This window comes from Ovis canadensis, chromosome 4 (assembly GCF_042477335.2).
Source record: "Ovis canadensis isolate MfBH-ARS-UI-01 breed Bighorn chromosome 4, ARS-UI_OviCan_v2, whole genome shotgun sequence".
NCBI classification, from domain to species: domain Eukaryota; kingdom Metazoa; phylum Chordata; class Mammalia; order Artiodactyla; family Bovidae; genus Ovis; species Ovis canadensis.
In genome coordinates, this window is record NC_091248.1 from 67,111,441 (window position 1) to 67,133,982 (window position 22,542).

Genomic DNA, 22,542 nt, shown 5'->3' on the forward strand with positions numbered 1-22,542 from the left:
CATGGATTATATTTATAAAATAAAGTTTTATTCAGGCTTCTGAAGAGATTTTAATGTTTTCATTGCTCCAGGTGAAATGGTACACGGTGGCTCTGTTCATTAACATTTAGCATCAGTGTAAAAAATCAAGGATTACCACATACAGTGTAAAAGCAGGGATAGTATGACTTTGAAATTAAATTCAGCACAATCTTAGTTTTGCTGCATTTCAAAACGTGATTTTAAAATGTATAAGTTGTTAATGACATTCTAGGTCAAATATTCATAGTCTAATATCAGTCCTACAGAGACTGGCATTATTCAAATGTTGCAACATATTTGAACAGAAGCTGAAGAGGCTTTCCTGACTCTTAATAAACAAGGCATTTATTTTGGTTTCAAAGACCAGTATTATAAAATTGTCTAATACTTCATATATAGGTTAGTACATTTTTGCCACTCTGCTTTGAAGCTAAAACATACCTTTGTTTTCCATTAGCATGACCACAGTTGTAAAATTTCTATAGATAGAGAAGTACTTGTGCCCTATGTTTAACTCAGATATCCAAATAAAAGACACAAAAGCAGGACTTCTAATTTTTCATATAGTAATGCTTATAATCTTATTAATCTCAAAGTTTTCTAAAAAATTTTCCTTCCTCCCAAAATAAGAGATTCACAAATGATCACATTTCCTCTTGATGTGTAAAATTAGTTGTCAAAAGCATGAAAATAATGTCAGAGACCTACGGAGAAGAATTTGAACTGAAGTTGAGAGAGAAGACAGGTTATTGCTGTATGCAGTAACATTTATGATAAACTTCTAAGAAGTAATGCAGTTTGTGTACAATTCATTGATTGAAAGGGTGCATCTTTTCGTTCCCTTTTCTTTTTTTTATGTCATTTTCTTTTTTATTTTTAGCATAGAATGGAAGTCAAGCATAGACTCCCTGCTTAACGTGTGATAAAGTTTATCTAGTTTAACAGCTTTACAACTATTTAATTGAAAAGTTTCTGAACTTACATAGATCACTTACTTGACTCAGTCTTTTATATTAATTTTATTTGTTTTAACATATGCAGTCTTTGTTCTTAAATAGTCTTATTCATAAACCAGACACATTTACGTTGACATGTTTAGCATGCAGAATTTTTCTACAAAGACTAGTGAGGTAGTTATTTTTAGCCTCAGCTTTCAGATTGGTTTGCCTGGACTGCTGTCTTTTGCCTTGATTTGCAGGCTTTTCCTGTCAGTGATTACATGTTAGAAGCTTGTGTCAATCTTGAGTTTTTTGGTTTGATTTTTGGGTTATTATCTTTCATGACCCATTCTCTTTTATCTGCTCAATGAATTCAAGTGTTCTACTTCAGCATTGTTTCAAATCTTAAAAAGTCTTAGGCATTTAATAAACTGCTGCACATTAGGCTTCAATTAGCACTTACTACAATAGCATAGGTTAAACCTTGAAAAATCATGCGAAGAAATGAAAAATAAAGAGGTAGAAATTTAAAATTTTCTTATAACTATTTCAAAGTACACTTCAGTCAGGATAGTAAAGGCTGAATTTTTTTTTGGAAATCAACAAGATTAGCGTGAAAAACCTTTAAATGATTAAGTTACATTATAGTTTCCAAAACACATTCATCAGTAAAGAAACTTTTCTAATAAAGAAAGGAATTACTTTTTGGTTGCTAAGGAATTTTTGCACTTTTTTTTATTACCAGAAATCTTTTTTGGGTGCTAAGGAATTTTTGCACTTTTTTTTTTATTACCAGAAATCTTAACATAAGGCATTGTGATTTAAACAAATACTAAAGTACTGCTGCTACTGCTACTGCTAAGTCACTTCAGTCGTGTCTGACTCTGTGCGACCCCATAGACGGCAGCCCACCAGGCTCCCCTGTCCCTGGGATTCTCCAGGCAAGAACACTGGAGCAGGTTGCCATTTCCTTCTCCAATGCATGAAAGTGAAAAGTGAAAGTGAAGTCGCTCAGTTGTATCCAACTCTATTTATCACTATATAAATAACTATATAACTTTTGAAAATCAACAGAAACCTAAAATATTATAAGCACTAAAATTTATAAGCATAAAGATTTATGACAGCTTGTATTGCATATATTTATTTCACTTTTAGTTACTGTAATAATGGCTTTCTTCATCTCCTAGTCTAGGAAAAAAACTATTTTGAAGAAAAAATTAAAAAGTAACTGGCACAGCTTTAAAATTGACGTTGTTCTGGAAAAAAGACAAATAAGAAATGGGATAAAAGCAAAAATAAAAGTGATTTCAAAGTATTACCTATTATATTGCTTAAATTTTATACGTTTATCACATAAACATTCACAATAAAATTGCTTTTTTCAGCTACTAATATTCTATAGTTTGTTAAAATTTTGATTAAATGCTATAGTTCTCAAAGAGTGTTTCATAATTCCCAGTGAACTCTAAGACCCTTTTAGGAGGACTACATTGTCAAAAGTACTTTCATGTTATTTGTAAGATGTTCTTTGCCATTTTCACTCTTGACACGTGCACTGATGATGGTTCAAGAGCAATAATGAGTGAAATGTCTGGTGCATTTTCATGAATCAAGGCAGTGGCACCAAACTGCTAGTAATTATGAGGTTATTTACTGCCATTTACTCACAGTTAAAGAAAAATATTGCCAGTTTTACTTAAGAATGTCCTTGATGAGACAGTAAATATTAACTTTATTAAATTTTGACCCTTGAGCATATTCATTTTTTGAATTGTACTTAGTTGATAATACTCCAAGTAACTCCTGGATAATAACTTTGATCTTTTTTAGTTGATAATACTCCAAGTAACTCCTGGATAATAACTTTGATCTTTTTTGCATTTGTAGTTTTCATTCAATGTAGACTTAAATGGCCAAAAATTTCATCTGATGTCCAAAGAAGTAGAAAATTTCTCAAATCCTTGAGAAAACATTGAGAAATAGTATTTTTGAACAGTGTTGTATAGACAACACTAAAGTATACAGATTATGGTTGATTGAAGGGATTTCTATGAGTAATTTTTTGGATTTATGGGTCAACTGTACATTTTTTTGTTTTTGAATTTATGGGTCAACTTTAGGCACTAACTCCTAAAAATGATGCTACTGGCTGCTCCACAGTATTTCCCATCACCTGCTGTTCATGTGGTGATGGGACATCATCTAGAAATAGTTTATCATTTTAAAAGAGCAATTATTCCTACCTCTCCATCAAATGGCCTCCAGGTTTTTGGAGCATGAAGTGAAGTATAATGATCTAATAAGATTACAAGCAAGAGTAAAACTTAAAGGAACATTTTTAGGAGGGCGTAAAGTGGCAACCATAGTTAACTACCTGTTTCCTGCCATCTTATTGTGCCATGGAGAGAAAAGCTCCTCTCAAGCAATTTATATTTAATGTGTGTTAATTTCTCAAGGGCACTAAATACTGCAAATCATCACTGGCAGTGAGTACTTCTAGGGCAAAGATGCATCCTAATTGTTATTATTGCTTAGAAATCTCCTTCTTTATCATAATGGAAATTATATAAAAGCCAGAGGAAACAAAATATTTGAAGAAACAATTTTTTCAAGAACTGTCACGTTTTCTAGAAAAATATGTTTAAATATAAACAATAAATGTGACTAATTAAAATCATTATTTTCCCCCTATTTATTTTAGATTACTCTTTCTATGAAATAATATTTTATCTGGATTTAGTAAAAATAATATGAAATAATATGATTACACTTGTTTTTACAATAAGTAAAATTTGTATTTTCATGATATCTTTGTGGCCAAAGTTGAAAATATATGTTCTGAATGATGGTATTGTTAATTCATTTTAGCTAGTAACAGATTAATCTTGATTAGTGGATCCATATTACCCAAGAAAAAAGTCTGCGGTGGCTGATTTGCCAAGCCCAAATGTATGTGTATGTTCTTGCATTTGTGGTAGCAGGAATGTGGTGACATAAAGAAGAATGGAGAAAAATGTACTAAACCCTTAACATCTTATTGGGAGGACAAGGAGAGCACTGGGAGTCGAAGGTGGTAGGGAACCACCATCTGGGGAAAAAGTACCTCAGGAAAAGACATCTGGGGGAATGACAATAACTTTCCCCTTCTCAATTTGGCTAAGAATTGGCCTCAGAAATTATAAAAATTTAAAAATACAAGGAGCCACAAAGGTAACTAGCAAAGCATCATACAAAGAGGATTGTGTTCTAGACCTTGTTCTTTCACCACCTCGTTATCTTTTGCAAAGCAGGCAAGCATACACATTGGAGAAAAGATAGTCTCTTCAATAAGAGGTGCTGGGAAAACTGAATAGCTACATGTATAAGAATGAAACTAGAACACCTCCTAACACCATGCACAAAAAAATAAACTCAAAATGGTTTAAAGACTTAAATATCAGGCCAGAAACTATAAAGTGCTTAGAGGAAAACATAGGTGGTACATTCTGACATAAATGACAATAAGATCTATTACCTGCTTCCTAGAATAATGGAAATAAAACCAAAAATAAACAAATGGGACCTAATTAAACTTAAAAACTTTTGTATAGCAAAGGAAACTATAAACAAGGTAAAAAGACAACCCTCCAAATGGGAGAAAACAATAGCAAATGAAACAATGTGACAAAGGATTAATCTCCAAAATACACAAGCAACTCATGCAGCTCAATATTAGAAAAGCAAACAGCCTGATCAAAAGGTGGGCGGAAGATCTAAACAGACATTTCTCCAAAGAGATATAAGATGGCTAATAAACACATGAAAAGATGCACAACATTGCTCATAATTCAGTTCAGTCAGTTCAGTTCATAATTAGACAAATGCAAATCAAAACTATGATGAGATATCACCTCACACCAGTCAGAATGGCCATCATCAAAAATCTACAAACAATAAATGCTGGAGAGAGTGTGGGGGAAAGGGAACCCTCTTGCATTGTTGGCAGGAATGTAAACTGACAGAGCCACTATGGAGAATATTATGGATATTCCTTAAATAACTAGGAATAAAACTACCATCAGTTCAGTTCAGTTGCTCAGTTGTGTCTGACTCTTTGCGACCCTGTGAATCGCAGTACGCCAGACCTCCCTGTCCATCACCAACTCCTGGAGTTCACTCAAACTCATGTCCATTGAGTCAGTGATGCCATCCAGCCATCTCATCAAACTGCCATATAACCCAACAATCCCACTACTGGGCATATACCCTGAGAAACTATAATTTAAAAAGCCACATGTACCTAAATGTTCACTGAATCGCTATTTACAATAGCCAGGACATGGGAACAGCCTAGCTGTTCATTGACAGATGAATAGATAAAGAACATGTGGTACATATAAACGATGGAATATTACTCAGTCATAAAACGGGGCTCATGTGAGCCAGCTCTAATGAGGTGGATGAATCTAGAGCCTATTATACAGAGTCGAGTAAGCCAGAAAGAGAAAAACAAATATCATATATTAGCACACATATATGGGATCTAGAAAGATGGTACTGCCGAACCTTTTTGCAGGGTGGCAATGGAGAGTGAAACAAATTGAAAGAGTAGCATGAAAGCGTATCTATTACCATATGTAAAATAGACAGCCAGTGGGAATTTGCTGTATTACCTAGGGAGCTCAAACCCAGGGCTCTGTGATAACCTAGAGGGGAGGGAGGTGGGATGGAGGTTCAAGAGGGAGGGGATGTATGTATGTGTGTGGCTGATTCATGTTGATGCATGGTAGAAACCAACACAATATTATAATGCAATTATCCTCCAATTAAAAATAAATTTAAAACAGACCACACACACACAAAAGGAAATTATAGAAATGTAAAAATACTAGCAACCACAAAAGTGTGAAAGTGTTAGTTGCTCAGATGTGTCTGACTCTTTGCATCGACCCTATGGACTGGTAGCCCACCAGGCTCCTCTATCCATGGACTTCTCCAGGCAAGAATACTGGAGTGGATTGCCATGTCCTTGAACCACAAAAGTAGCAAGTGGTTAACAAACAAAACATCATACAAAGAGGGTTGTGTTCTAGACCTTGTTCTTTCACCACGTTACTGCTTAGTCTTAGTAATCAATTATAATACCTTCAATACACAGATTACATTTGCTATTCTCTGTATGCTCAGTGAAATATGGTATGCCAGTCTGAAGGCAACATATGCAAAAGAAAATGTAAATTTGTGCTTATTTCCCTTATATTTCTCAGTAATGACTCTTACTCCACATTATACAGGTTGCCTTCTCAAGCGCAGTCATCCACACACCACTTTTATATTAATCTTTACTCACTTGCATTTAAATAACATTTTTTTTTGTCGAAATAGCCTTTTTTTAAAAAACCATATTCTTTGGGTTTATAGTGAAGTGAAGTGAAGTGAAGTGACGTAGTTGTGTCCCACTCTTTGTGATCCCGTGGACTGTAGCCTACCAGGCTCCTCCATCCACGGGATTTTCCAGGCAATAGTGCTGGAGTGGGTTGCCATTTCCTTCTCCAGGGGATCTTCCTGACCCAGGGATCGAACCCGGGTCTCCCGCATTGTAGACAGACGCTTTACCGTCTGAGCCACCTGGGAAGTCCCAGGTTTATAAGGCCTCTCTAAATAAACAACCAAAGCTAGAAACCACAGAAAAGACAAGAAGGTAAACTATTAAAAAAGAGGTAACTCAAAAGGAATATATAGCTTTTTAAAAACAAAATAAACATACTCTGAAGCAAAATTCAAAATGGCCGATAAAACTGAAGCTGTGAGCACACTAGTTTGGAGTCACATAACCCATAGTCAGAAAGTTAAACCAATCTAAATGCATACCCAGCAGAACATCATATATGAAGCAGAAATATTTAAAGCTAGTAGAGAGAAAATAGTAATTACCTTTTAAAAAGAGTGAGAATTAGAATAATTGAAGATTTCTCATCAGCAACAATAGAAACCAGAAGAAAATAGAGTAGTGGAGGGAAAATAATTATAAGGTAAAATTTATATACCTACCTAAGTGATTACTCTAGGTTGGAGCTCCAGCTTTTGTTTATTTTTTTCAACTTTTAGTTTTGAATCCCACTCTCCTCTTTTTCTTGATTTACTTCCACAATTGACTAAAGTGACTTATTCAGTAGTGGTCAGAACAGTATACAAGGGAAATGAAATTTCATGATCTCACATGTTTATAAGATTTTTTTTTTTTTTTGACCCTGAAACCTAGGCCTAGTAACTAACCTGGTAAAGATTTCTAGACCAAAAGTCATTTTCCCTCACATTTTAAGGAATCATACTTCCATTATGTTCTGTCTTCATAGGTTACTGATACCAATTCCATCTGGCCTTCTGGAGTTCTAAATCTTTTTCATTGAAATTTCTCAATAGTGTGGTTTTGTCATTCCTTTTGATAGGTTCATGAGGGCCTTTTTAAACTGGAAATTAATGAGCTCAAGTTCTGTGGAATTTTATTTATTAATTTATTAATTCTTTGATTATTTTAACAGCTCCTTCTTTTTGCATTCCAGAATTCCTTGTGGTTTACCTAATGTAGTTCTTATTTTTTCCTCTCCTATTTTGATCACTTTTTTATTTTTGCATTTTGGGTGGCCTCATATTTATTTGTTTAGTTAGTTGAAATGGATTTTTTCCATTTTAGTGCATTCTGATTATCATTTCATAAAATATGTTCTTTTATCGCTCTGAGGCTAATTTCAAGTCTTTTTTTTTTTAAACTTTTACCCCATATACATTATCTCATTTACTTTAAGTCTTTTTTTTGTTTGTTTGTTTGTTTTCCTGTGATGTTCTTACTAGGAAGTACTTTTGTACTGCTTGGTTTAATTTCTCTAAAGAGTGAATTTCACTCCTCCTACCATGTCGGAAGAGTACTAAATGTAGAGCAAGGACGGGGGAGCTAACTGATAACTGATTCTATTTACCATTTCTCATGATCTCTCCATTTTCACTACTAGGTTTCTTGGGCATCAGATTGCCTTTTCTTGCTGTCCTTTGTATAAGGTCTGAGATTCCAGTTTGCTCAGTTCTTTTATACTCATTGTGGATGTTTTCCAAATCAACAACTTTAATCTCTGATCTCAATTGTCCACCATTGTAATTCCTATCTGGATATTTCATTCTGAAAGGCACTTCAAGCTGAAAATATGTGTGAATAAAGTCATCAACTCCTCATAGATACCAAGCTGACCCCTCTTCTGTTCTTAGTTCCCCTACATGGCATCATCTTTGAGACGATTCTCTTGGTTCATATTTCATACAATCACTTCAGTCATGTCTGACTCTTTGTGACTCTATGGATTATAGCCCACCAGGCCCCTCTGTCCATGTGATTCTCCAGGCAAGAGTACTGGAATGGGTTGCCGTGCCCTCCTCCAGGGGAGTTTCCTGACCCTGGGATCAACTTGCATCTCTTATGTACCGCTAGTGCCATCTGGGAAGCCCTATGTAAGCCATAACTGGGCTTCCCGGGAGACACTGGTGGTAAAGAACCTACCTACTAATGTAGAAGACATAAGAGAAATGGGCTTGATTCCTGCGTTGGGAAGATCGCCTGGAGGAGGGCTTGGCAACCCCCTCCAGTATTGTTGCCTGGAGAATCCCCATGGACAGAAGAACCTGGTGGACTACTGTCCATAGGGTGGCAAAAAGTTGACAGGATTGAAGCGACTTAGCATGCACGTGAGTACATTAAGGTGAATCCCAAACTCTGCCTCTTCTATCAAGTACTCTCTTATCCTAGTTAACATATCTGCCATGTGTTTTATGTTAGGAATACTGCTTTTGAGGGTCAGTTGTGTAATCGATTCACTTCTTATTCCCAAATACCTAATATAGCATCTTGTTAATTGTGACCTTCTAATATTTGTTGAAGTGTGAAAATATAGACTACCTGTGTAAGATGCAGGTACCTTAAAAATTGCCATGGGACTTTTTACTATCTGTTAAATTTTAAATTGCATCGGCCATCTTGCCCCAGTAAGATACTTGAGGACAGGGTCTCTGTCATTTATATTTGTTTCCCTCTACAACATCTTGTGCAAGGCCTTGTATATATGTCACTTTTTTGTGGCGAAATAGCAATATATATACAGATATAAGTAGTTGTTCTTTTTTGATCCCTTTGAAAATGTCAGTTTGAAGAATTGGCAGAGGGGGGGTGATTTACATTGGAGAAGCATTTTTTTTTCTCTCTCTCTCCTCAAAATAGAATCAGCTCCTACTCCTTAAAATAGTCTAATTATTTTCCTGGAGGCCTAGTTATAAAACTACTTGCAGCTGCACTAGAAATAGAATTCTGGTGTCACTTAATGAGATTATTCAAGTTCACATTACTTATTCTGCAGACTTCTTCATTTGAGTAGATTATTTAATATTTTATTTGTTTTATTATTCACATTTTGGGGGTAAAATATTTCTGTTCACATTCGAAGTTGGTTGAATTGTATGTCAGAGTTTGAGTGCAGAAGACTTTGTCTTGGTCCTGTTACTTCCAACTGTGCAGCTGCCTAATCTGTCTGTAATTCACATCCCTGGAGCAGACTTTCTCCTGCTGCCCAAGAATTAAAACTTTGTCTTACCTTAGAATGCAAGTTAACATTCCATTACCTTTTAAATAACAATTTTTTTTCCTGTTTTCCCTCCTCTTTTTATCTGTAAAGTGAGCTTCTCTCACTGTTCGTACACAAAACAACTATATTAACTATATTCTTCTGAAACGTTCATGATTAAATTGTACGACATATTTTGAAATATTAGCTTAAATGTATCCTGGCATTTTGAGGGATACTTTTCTGTTTAATTTGTCACTGCTCTTACATGATAAAGGAGGGTAGGATTAACATTTTTCAGTTCATAAGGTATAATTACAGCAATCTTTCCCTGTTCCACTTTTTCCCTCCTTTTCCCTTGTTCCTCTCCATCAGACCACTGAAAGCACTTTAATTACAGAAATTCTTTTCTATCCCTTTCTAAATAAATAACTTATTTATTGCATTCTGTTTTGTTCAATACCACGCTGAGATTTGTGGGAGATACAGGTATACTCCAGCTACGGAACATTTTTTGCAGACATAATATACATAAAGCAATTAGAAAATAGTTAAATAGTGAACTCAGTGGTAGTAACCATGTCAGTAGGAAGTTAGAGAAGAAAGAAGTAACCCTGGCAGGGGTGGTAGGTGAAAACTGATGGAAAGAGTGCAATTTGAATTCGATCTGAGTACTCAGAGATAGGTAAAAGGGTGGTTGTATCTGAGATTTGAAGACTGAAGCAACAGTAAGGAAAGTAGCCTATAGGGCAGGCAACATTAGCTAAGTGGAGTATGGAGTTCTGTGGGTTAGATCAGGCTTGTTAAAGATCACAACAGGACCTACTTAAGAATTTAAGCTTTTAATAGGGGAGTGGTATGAAAAAATGATGCTTCAAGAAGCTGACTTCAGTTAAGACTCATAGGGGCTTATGGCATATCATAAGAGGACTCAAAATGTGACAAAGTAGACAGCTAATTGTAAAGATTAAATAAAGATAATTTTAAATAGAAGGCTTTAGAGACTATTTAGGATTATAAACTAGGAAAGACCAAGACAAAAAGGAAAATAGGAAGTTGGAATCCAAGGGACAAAAGGAGAAGCTTCAATGTTATGTTACATTCTTGTAAGAAACCCTAATAACTTGAATTTCAATGCACTTTGTTTAAGTGCAATTATCCTGCTGGGGCCGCTAGGTGGTGATCTTTGTTAGTTCGTAACTCATGATTCCTTAATGATATGAGATCAACAGTTGCAGGAAGACTCAATTTTTTGTTTCACACAATTTCCAATGTACATTGAAACCTATGGATATACTTCTAGAAATGTTTTTCCTTTTCCTTTATTCTTTTATGTCTATGCTCTCAGGTAAGGGAAATAGGAAGGAAATAAATATTTAGATCTCAGTCCTTATACCTATCTGGCTTTCAACATTATTCCTGGCATTTCTGCCTCCTGGTCACTTCTCTATGGGAGTGTGAATCAGGAAAAGGCAACTTTTATCTTATTGGCCTTTATTGTATTACCTTTATTGGTATCACCTCCTAGGCTTTCCTCTTGTAAAGCCAGTGTGGCCATAGTGTGATGAGTGGGAGAGGGGAGCAGGCAGCTGGGTAGATGGATGGTTCCTATGCCATCACCTTGTTTTACTTGTTCCCAATGCTTATTATGCCTCCTTGCTCTAGAGCCTCATCTTTGCTCCTAGAGGAACTCTACCTGATGGAGTTTATAAGCTAGGCCACAAGGTACTTATTCCAAGCTGAAGAAAGTTTCTGACATGTCAAATGGAGAGGGAGACAATGTATCAAAGGGGCCTGGCCCATAGCAGGCGCTACCAGTACTTGTTAAATGAGTGACGGAATGATGAATGAATGAATGAGCATCAGTAATGCAGTGGAGGGAAGAGGTGGTCTTGGTCTCAGAATGCTGAATGAACATTTTTCATTGAAATCATTTTACATGTGTGTTGTGCTCTTTAGTACTGTTGAGTATTGATTATCTGGTCCTTTGTACCCCATGGACGCAACCACCATGCTAACACTGATCTGTGGGAAAATGCTTTCTGAGCTCCAAACATTTAACTTACTAGTGAACTTTGGTTAACTTGTGACTTTATTCAAAGTTATTATTAAATTAAATAATAGCATAGTTAATAAAAGTCACTTTTGAAGTGCTTAGTCACAGCAATATGTAATTAAGAGTAAAGCCTTAAAGTGCAAACAGGGGTCTTATCTATCCAAATACTTTTTTAATGCTAAGCTTCCTGATGATCTTTAATAAACCCTAGCAATTGTAACAACAATTACAACTTCAGTGACTTCAGTAAGTCTGAAGGCTCCTCCTAAATTTATTTCCAACATTTCCCAGTAGAGAAAAAATCTGGGCACCTTGCTATAGCCGTACATCTGTTCAGTTCAGATCAGTCACTCAGTCGTGTCCGACTCTTTGCGACCCCATGAATTGCAGCGTGTTAACAGTACATCTGTTACCTGTTCTGAAAATTAGGTTGTCAATTTTCTCTTTAGTAGAAGAAAGGAAGGTTATTTCCTTTTCTCCCAATAGCTAAATTTTAATGAATTTTTTATTTTACTGATTTATTCTTGACTGCTTTTTTCTTTCCAATTGACCTTTTAGCCAAGGATAGAAGAAATCTGAGTCCTAGCTTAGGCAAATCCCAGACTCATTTCTTTTACCTTATTTCCCTGCTTTATCTCTGTCTAGTAGAGATAATCATCACATATTATTCTGACCCCTGAAATAAGTGAGTCTGTAGCACAAAGTTTCTTTCTAGCAAGTCAGTACATTTATGCTACTATATTTTAAATTAGTAATTTACTTTTATTTATTTATAAAATTCCCACAACATAAAATTCACCATTTTAAACTGTACAATTCAGTGACTTACAGTAAATTCACAGGAATATGCAACCATCATCAATATCTAATTCCAAAAGAAACTCCATACCCATTGAGCAGGCTCATCTTTACTCCTTCCCTCTAGCCCCTGACAACTACTAACCTGCTTTTTCTCTCTATGGATTAGCCTATTCTGGACATCTCATATAAATGGAATCAAGCAGTATGTATCTTTTTAATTTTTGTATCTTCTTGCACTTAACATAGTAGTTTCAAAGTTCATCCGTGTTGTAACATGTAGCAGTACTTCATTCCATTTTATGGCTGAATATTATTCCTTCATATGTATAAAGTACATTTTGCTTATCCATTCATCCTTTGATGGGCTTTTGAATTGTTTCCACTCTTTGGCTATTATGAACAATGATGTTGTTAACATTCACGTCCAAATTTTTGTTTGAACAGCTGTTTTCCAATTCTCTTGAGTATTTACCTAGGAGTGGCATTACTAGGTCATATGGTAATTCTAGTTTTAACTTTTAGAAACCTTTTTTGAATTTTATTCATGCTAACATTGGTTATTCTTCAGAAAGTTATTAGATAAGGTTTATTATACACCATGAAATATTATTTTCACATGATGACTTTTGGGTTAGAATATTTATCCATTAGCTTTTGTCTCTATATATAGTAGGAAAGCTTGAAAGACAGAGTAATTGAGATAGTTAAGGAAACACGCAATACTATTTCTTCAGTCAAAATCACTGAGGTTTCGCTCTCTCTATCCTGTGCTTTCACTCAGCGGTCACTGGATTCCATTTGTGTATCGAGAATGATTTTGAGAACTAAGGACACAGACAAAAAGACAAAAAGATTTTTGCCTTAATGGAACTACATGCCAGAATGGAGAAAGAATTTTGGAGATGAATAAGAACTATGAAGAAAATGATGAAAGAGATTGGTGTGGGCTATCTATCATAGTCTATAAAGTCAGTGGTTCTCAAATGTTAGTGTGCATGAGAATCACCTGGGGATGATGTTAAACTACAGCTTTGAATTCAATAGGTCTTTGGTGGATTATGAGATTCTGTCTTTCCAGCAAATTCCCAGGTGATGACCAGGATGCTTTGGGTGGGCAGAAAAGACCCTGCAGTTTAGTAAGTGATTATCTTCAGTGGAATATATGGAATGTGCATCAGGAGCCAGTCAGGTTAAAATCTAGAAGAATAAATTTCTAGGAAGAGAAAATAGCCCTTGCAAAAGCTCCATGGGGAAAGGAGGTTTGGTGTATCTGAGGGAAAGTGATGTAGAGTAGCAATCTATTTTTTTCCCTACCATAGAGGAGGGAAAAATACACTGCAGTGAATAAGCGGGAATTCCTTGTCCCCCTCTTACGCTGGTGACTCCACCAACCTACTTCCCACCAACAAATGAACTAATTCTTTCTTAGACCCAAGTGTGCCTTTGTATCAGCTTCTTTTATCTTGTCCAAAATATTTTTTGCAAAAATATCCTCTTCTTTTATACTATTTGCTGCTGCTGCTGCTAAGTCCCTTCAGTCGTGTCCGACTCTGTGCGACCCCACAGACGGCAGCCTACCAGGCTTCCCCATCCTTAGGATTCTCCAGGCAAGAAGACTGGAGTGGGTTGCCATTTCCTTCTCCAATGCATGAAAGTGAAAAGTCAAAGTGAAGTCGCTCAGTCGTGTCCGACTCTTTGCGACCCCATGGACTGCATCCTACCAGGCTCCTCCGTCCATGGGATTTTCCAGGCAAGAGTACTGGAATGGGCTGCCATTGCCTTTTATTACAGCTCTAATTCTTTTTAACCTTTATTTTATTGGTATCTTTCCATTTTCACTTAACATTGACAGCATTTACAATGTAATTAACTACTCTGAAGCATGATTTTTTTTATGGCTATGTTGAAGTAGTTCCTGGATTTGTGCGGCTTCCATTGTTTTAATTCTTTTGGGAGGGGACCTATTACAAACAATACTGTGAATATTATTGTGTTTAAATCTAATGGCTTATCTCCAATTAGTTTCCTAGAATACATTTTTAGACATTTGTTGATAAGAACTAGACTTTTGACAAAGTTTACTTATGCTCTAGAAAAAATGTTCTAATTTACATTTATACCATCAGTAAATATTAACTGGTAGTACAATAATTTATTTTTTAACTTTTTATTGACATGCAATTTATATGCTATAAAATTCATTCTCTGAAAGTACACAATTCAGTAGTTTTTAAGTACTTTGATAAGTTTGTGCATATAGTTAACATTTTACTAATTTATTATATTAAACTGGTTATTTAAATTTTTGATTGTTGATTTTTCTTAGGTTTTCTGTATAGCTATTTGTATCATTTACAAAAATAATCGTGTATCATTTTAGCAGTGCATTGCAGAAGGAAATGGTAACCCACTCCAGTGTTCTTGCCTGGAGAATCCCAAGGACGGGGGTGCCTAGTGGGCTGCCGTCTGTGGGGTCACACAGAGTCAGACACTACTGAAGCGACTTAGCAGCCACAACTCATTTCTCTTTCCTGAACTACTGCAGTAGCTGGATTCAAGTTTTACTCAATTATTGTTAAGACTATTTTGCTACATAATACAGGAGTTTGGAACATATGTTTTGAACATATATTTTGAAGTCAAACTAATATGAATTTAATATTCAGTTTACTATATATGTAGCATGGGGCAAATTACTTGTGATTATTGTGTTTCAGTTTTTCCATTTGATAACAATAAAGAACATGTATAAATAGGCTTATTGAAAATGTTGAAGGAGATGGTAGATACAAAGTGCTTAACAAATTTTCAATATAAGATGATACTGATATCTTTTTAAAATGAATTTCTAAAGATACATTCTGCCTAGGAAAAAAAGAAAACTATATGAAGATGATATTACAACACATTTGTGCTACTATTAAATTATGTTCATATAAGCACACACAGTTGCTGAACAGTTTCTTCTAGACATCCTTGAGCTAGATTATATCTACTTTTTCTACACAGTTATTTTATTTTATTATGCTGCTTGCCTGTAACTAGGATAGTATTTATGCCAGCTCAGAAATGTAACTGTTTATATCATTAAAAACTTCCAAAGAATCTGCATTCTCCCTTAGATAACTCACAAAGGTGCCTCGCAGTCCTTATTGCTATAAATTTTTAATCCCTAAATTAGATATTTCCTACTGTACTTTGGACTTTTTTCTTTGGTATCTCAATCTTTTATGATATGCAGCTATTGAGTTTGTTTTTGTTAGAGAAGGACTGTTAGACTATACTAATCATGTCTAAATCCTTTAAATATACCTCATTTATTACTTTCAAAATAATAGGATAGACCTGAACAATTGTGTATAGGTACAGGACTTATCTAGGGAGTAAAAGAGGCACTAGAATGCCTTGAAATTAATTTCTCCATTAGGAAGAGATGCCAGTAGGCAGCCAGTTGATCAAAAAACACTATTACAACTTTTAAAAAATGCAGACACAATCAGTTGGTTATTTTTAATATATAATTGAGCACAAACATTTCAGTGAAGAGCTTAATAATAACTCTGAATAACGTAGATTATTTTGGAATTTAAAAATATTTTACCGTTCTGAATGTATTTGAAATGGAGGAAATACATAATTGAGTAGAAAATTTTAGTGTTCTTTAAATGTTGAGAAGTATTTTTTCTTTGTTAGACTGACCATCAGCCCTGGTATGAAACAATGATTCAGAGGCAGAAATGTCTATTCTTGTCCCAAGTCAAGGCATTCACTGAAAAATTGCTTCAGGCCATAACTTTGGCATGCCATGGGTTAAATAAAGGTCAACTCCAAGTGAAAAATAAAAATCAGTTGATCTTTTGGTGTTAAAGGGGCAAAATAGTTATCATTTTAGATTCTTTTAGTCCTCTTATAATTCAAGGATTTTGGATTTCTTTTTCCCTCAACTGAGAATTTTCAGGCCAGTGGTGTCCATAATGTATATGAGTGCCTTGGGGCATTTTGAAGGGGAAGAGAAGAAAATTTACCATATTTTAAAAAAGTTCTTACCTATACAGGCTCTTGCATGATATTTAATAACTCGCTAGCCCACAGGGGCTGACAGTGCTTTTTATATTTAAATTAGTCAATAGTCATTTGGAACACTGTTGTCTGGAGAATTAGGTTCTAACTCCATCTTTGGGACACTGTTTATTTTTATAAAAGACATCTAAATACAGACTTGTAATTATGTTTTAATATTTCTTCTAACTTATTGGTCTTTGTTAGGGAGGTGGTTAAAGACTGGTTTATCAGTCAATGGGAGCTCAAGAGCATATCACTTTGCATTTTAATCTTGACTTCATTGCATTCATTAGACAAGGATAAGGGTAACATTTGCTCAACAGGGTATTGAAAGGATTGCCTATGATGGTTCACATGATGTGACCATCACATAGTAAGACCTCATTAAAGGTCAACTTGTATCAGGGTTATTATTATCTCTGCTTTGTGTCTTCTACAAAGAAAATATTGTGAGCAGAAAAAAATCAAATAGAGGGCTATCCTATTATCTGGTTAATTCCGACACATACTGGCAGTTGTATAATAAATGTCAGTGGGTGCCGTGTGATTAAATGTCATATGGGTGGGTATACAGACTGGACACATTTTGCACAGCGATTGGAGACTTTCTCAGATTACCTGTGTAATTTTGGGTCATTCTCCAAAACAGTCTTCCTTGGCCAGAGAGATTAGGTGAGAGGTAGGTAGACAGCTTCTTAATAATTCCCAGGACAAATTGGACTCAGTAGATTCTTACCATAATTAATTTGTTTGTGAATCCACAAGAGTGAGTAAAGCCTTTGCATAACTTTGCCAAAGACAATGGCAAAGCACACTCTTCAGAAGGGGCAGGTGCTTCAGATCAGATGAGAAGGATCCCATTTTTCCCCTTCTTGGATTAAAAGGTGTTATCATTATACCTGTTTGCGGCTGAAAGGAATATAAACTAACTATTGAGGAATAAAATTTGTTCTCTCCTTTAAAGAAAAGCCCATGCTATCAGAATGTAAAATGAGTGATTTTACCTGTAAAAACTGACTCTTTATTGTAGAAAAAGTCTCCTTGTGATTAGTGATTGTGAAAATAAAGGCTTCTGCAGATTACACCAGACCAGAAAGCCTGGAAGCCAAAGAATCGGTAAACTCATTCAGAGTCAGCCTGAAATTATGCCCATTTTTGTAACATGTGTTATTGTTTATTGATTGAATAGTAGTTTCTATTATTTTCAGAGTTTTAAGGGGCCTTACAGGCATGGAACACAGAAGATGTTCAGTAAATATTTGCTGAATAAATGCATGAAAGTATTTTAATATTCCTTTCATGGTTAAAATCCTTTCCATATTTTATATACTACAGAAAGTCACTTAGCCTGTGCTTGAACATTCCAATGGACTAAAAGCTTACAAAATTCTCAGGCAGCCTTTTCCATTGGTAGATCACTCTAATTATTAGATCTTTCTGTTTTTTTGAGGCAGATTTTATCACCATATAATTTCTACCCTTAGGTTTTAGTTTGGTTTTATGGAGAGACATTAAAATAAATCTACTTCCTCTTTCACATGAAAGTTCATCACATATTTCAAGAGAGCTATCATGTCCCCATAATTCTTCTCAAGCTAAACTATCATTTTCCAGATGATAGCATTTCCAATCCCTAACCATGCTTATTCTTCTTTTCCTATTTTGGATTAGTCTTTATTTTGGTCAGTGCCTCTGATATATTTATTTATTTTACCATTCACAGTGTAATGAGTACATTTTGAATGAACAGCACTGATAACTATTTTATATACATTATTTTATTTAACCCTTTTCAACAATCATATAAAACAGAATTTTCACAGTGAAAACACTATATGAAGGCCACCACATTAAGAGGCCTGATTTGGAGTCATACTGCCTCTAAATACCCACGAAACTGTCTGCAAGTAATTTATCCTTTCTGTGACTCAGTTTGCTCATAAGTGAAGCAGGGATTATAGTGATTCCCACCTCCCAGGACTCCCATAACTTTCATGTGTGGTCAGTCATGTCTGTCTCTCTGTGACCCCATGGACTGCAGCCCACCAGGCTCCTCTCTCCATGGGAATTTCCAGGCAAGCGTACTAGAGCATGTTGCCATTCCCTTCTCCAGGGGATCTTCCTGACTCAGGGATTGAACCCACCTCTGTGTCTCCTACATTGGCAGGCAGATTCCTTATAACTGAGCCGCCTGGGAAGCCCATCTCCTAGGGACTAATATAAAGATTAAATGTGTTAATATTTGTAAAGCATTTAGGAAAGCATCTGGGCAATTAAAAAGCATTAGAAGTGTTTGTGAAGCAAGCAAAACTGAATAGCTTATGCTTTCATGGACCTTGCCAATGTGATTAAGTTAAGGATCTTGAGATGGGAAAATCATTCTGGATTATCAGGATGAGCCCAGTGTAGTCACCATAGTACTTTTAAGAGGGATGCAGAAGTTGGAGTCAGGGAGACGGACATATGACCAGAGAAGGAGATTGGAGTGCCCATTGTGAAGATGGAGGAAGGGGCCACAAGGCAAGGAATGTGGGCAACCTCTAGAATCTGAAAAAGCAAGAAAATGGATTCTCTAGTGACTCCAAAAGGAGGCTCTGATGACCAACACTTGACTTAAGCCCGGGGAAACCAATTTCAGATGTCCTATAAGAGAAAAACAAATTAAAATTGTGTTCTTTAAGCCACCAAAGCTTTGGTAATTATTGTATAGCATCCATAGAAACTAGTTCAGTGAATAACTAAAACCGTTTGAAACCTGTTATTGAAAAGAACTCAAGTATAAAGAACTCATCACAGGCATTGTGTCCCAGTCAGCATCTAGGAAAATACATTTTGCATCCAGAAGATTTCTCATTGCATATGATATTCCTAGGAGCCTTGAAATAGAGGTTTAATTGACAAAAAGCCACACTAACACTAGATCTGCCCTGCTTTGTCCCATTTTCTTGGCCGTCACCAAAGTTCATGACAGTGTGAGCTTCTCTTTGCGTGCCTTTGTCTTTATCCCCTGGCAAATGTCCTGCCTTCCTCTTTACTTTTGGGATCTCCTTTGGATATTGGAGAGTGATGTGCTCCAAAGTCTCTTCCTAGCTGGTGTTTTTCTATTAACCCCTCATTGCCTGTGGCCATGCTTTGCATACTTCTATCTTAGCTGAAGGAGACTCTGGTGTTTCTTAAAACTGCTGTATTTCTTGGAGGCTGCTATTGTGAGCTTCAATTGCTTCAACTGAAGCAATCTAGCCTTCACCCAAATCTTCCTGTGACATTGATTTGCATGGCTTGGGAGCCTACCTTTTTTAATCTTCCTAAAGTTTGGATGGGAATGTACAGAAAACCTCCATCTCCTTTGAAAGTCTCTCTTCTTTTTCCATCATGTAGACTATTGTCAAATGTAAAGAGGAGAATTGCTGCTTTTAGGAAAAAAAGACCTCTTAGCCTCCCTTTCATCAGATTATCACAGGCTTACTTACACCTATTAATTCATACCAGATTCTCACTTTTGTTCTGTTTTTGTTTTAGAGGCTACAAAAAACAGGACACTGAGACTTTGCTCAACTGCAATCTCCAGATGTACTATATATGCATTTATGGTGAACTTAGATATTTTCCACTTTACATATTTTAATACTTTTGAACCCAAATGAAATATTATGTATTTTCCACCTAAGTGAGTTTGACCCATTATTCTAGGCTATTACACTATTAATAATAATAATAATTTACCATCTATTATGTATCAAGTACTAGTAGATGTACTGTTAGGGGTTTAAATTTTTAATTGTTTACAACAGTGATTACTAAATTATACTATACTATAAAATAATAATAAATAGTTATTAAGATAATAATAAGAATTTTATTTTCAAATGTTGTTTGTCTTTCATTCAATTTTTTTTTCTCCCAACTTATTTTTTCCTAATATTTGAGTGGCATTCATTCTGTGTATTTCTTTAAGTCTTTTTAAATGTGTTAAAAGCAACAAGTGAATGAAGGTCCTGTGTCCACCATTACAAGTGTTTCTCAAGATCAGTTTCCCAACTTCTGTCCATTTGTCTCCAAGGGCCCTAAAATATGGCTATCCAAGGCCTGAGAGCTATTTTCAACATATCAATAAGTGGATTTTTGGAAAATTTAACATTTATGTTGAATTATTAATCACCTGTCTTGGGAATAACAGTTTGAACAACTTTGAACCTAAGTCATAATTAAGCTCACATAGATTTATTTTATTAGTGAGTGCATTACAAGAAACTTTGTGAAATGCTTTGCTGAAATTAAGAATTGCAAATGAACCAGTCCATCCTAAAGGAGATCAGTCCTGGGTGTTCATTGGAAGGACTGATGTTGAAGCTGAAACTCCAAAACTTTGGCCATCTCATGAGAAGAGTTAACTCATTGGAAAATACCCTGATGCTGGGAGGGATTGGGGGCAGGAGGAGAAGGGGATGACAGAGAATGAGATGGTTGGATGGCATCACTGACTCGATGGACATGGATTTGGGTAAACTCTGAGAGTTGGTGATGGACAGGGAGGCCTGGCATGCTGTGGTTCATGAGGTCTCAAAGAGTTGGACATGACTGAGCTACTGAACTGAACTGAACTGAACTGAACTGATGTCTTTCTGACAATCACCTCAGGAAGATATATATATATATATGACTAATTTATATACTAGTGGGTTAGTTTTGTAGATGAGTCATAACAAATTACCAAAAACTTGGTCACTCAAAACAATAGAAACATATTTTCTCACAGTTCTGGAAGCTAGATGTCCAAAATCAAGGTGTTGTCAGGAGTGTTTCCTTTTTGAGAATGGAGAGGGAGATTTTCATGCTCCTCTCCTGGCACAATTTCAGTATCTGCCTCTGTCATCAGAAAGTATTCTTCCATCTGTGTCTGTCTTTTCTGTGTCTTTTCTCCTCTTCATTTCAGGGCACTAGACATATAGACTAAGGGCTCACTTTCCTCCGGTATGTGCTGTGCTGTGCTAAGTCTCTTCAGCTGTGTCCAGCTTTTTGTGATACTATGGACTATACCCTGCCAGTTTCCACTGTCCATGGGATTCTCCGGGCAAGAATACTGGAGGGGGTTGCCATTCCCTTTTCCAGGGGATCTTCCTGACCCAGAGATTGAACCTGCGTCTTGTATGTCTCCTGCACTGGCAGGTGGGTTCTTTACCACTAGCACCATCTAGGAAGCCTCCAGTATGACCTCGTCTTAATTTGCAACTTAATTACATCTGGAAAGAATGTGTTTCCAAATAAGGTCATATTTACAGGTACCAGGGCTTAGGACTTCAACAGATTCTTGAGGGGAACACAGTTCATCCCACAACAAATAGGGGGAAAGAGAAGTCATTAAAGTAACTGGGGTACACATATATAACAAGAGTCCAAGACTTCTATCTTCATACAATGTTCTTTTGACTTCACGCAATACTACTTCCTAATGATTTCCACTTTATTTTTCATGGCTTCCTAGACTATCTGTTTAATAAATGCTTTGCATTTCATGGGGGCTAAAAATCAAGCTCACTAGTTCTTAGTATTCAAATATATGATTTCCCATTTTTAATAAGTTATTCTGATCACTAACTTTGGTTCCTCATATAATTTCCTTGTTCTAAGCTTACACAGTTATTCTGGGCCTGGACAGGAATTTAATTTTTTTAGATTGGTTTGCTGATCCCTTATTATCTTTCCTCCTATACTAGTCTTCAATTTCATTTTAATGATGGCTCTGTATATTTGAGTTCAAAGCATTGTTCAGAGTTGAGACGTTCTGCTCTTCTGTGTGTATATCCATTGAGCTGTAATTTTTCACAGAAGTTGTTGATGTCTTCCTAGATCCACCTCCTCTTTACAATTCTTCTGTCTTCCAGGAAAAGATTGGTAGTTCAAAGGGGAATATGAAGTGGCTTTCAATTCCTATTATGATCCAGATGGGGGTTCCAACTACATTAAAAAATGACATAAGAAATCTTGCTCTCGAGCAACTTGCATCCTAGTATGGGGGACACAATAGAGCAAATAGGCAATTATAATAATGCCCAGTAACTGCTACAAAAACAGTTGAGCA

General features: G+C 35.8%; 1 protein-coding gene across 2 annotated transcripts in view; it reads left to right on the top strand.

Annotated features, from left to right (window-relative positions):
• Nucleotides 1-22,542, top strand: part of TFEC (transcription factor EC) — a 224,374-nt gene that overhangs the window by 20,104 nt on the left and 181,728 nt on the right. The gene's annotated exons all lie outside the window — the stretch shown is intronic.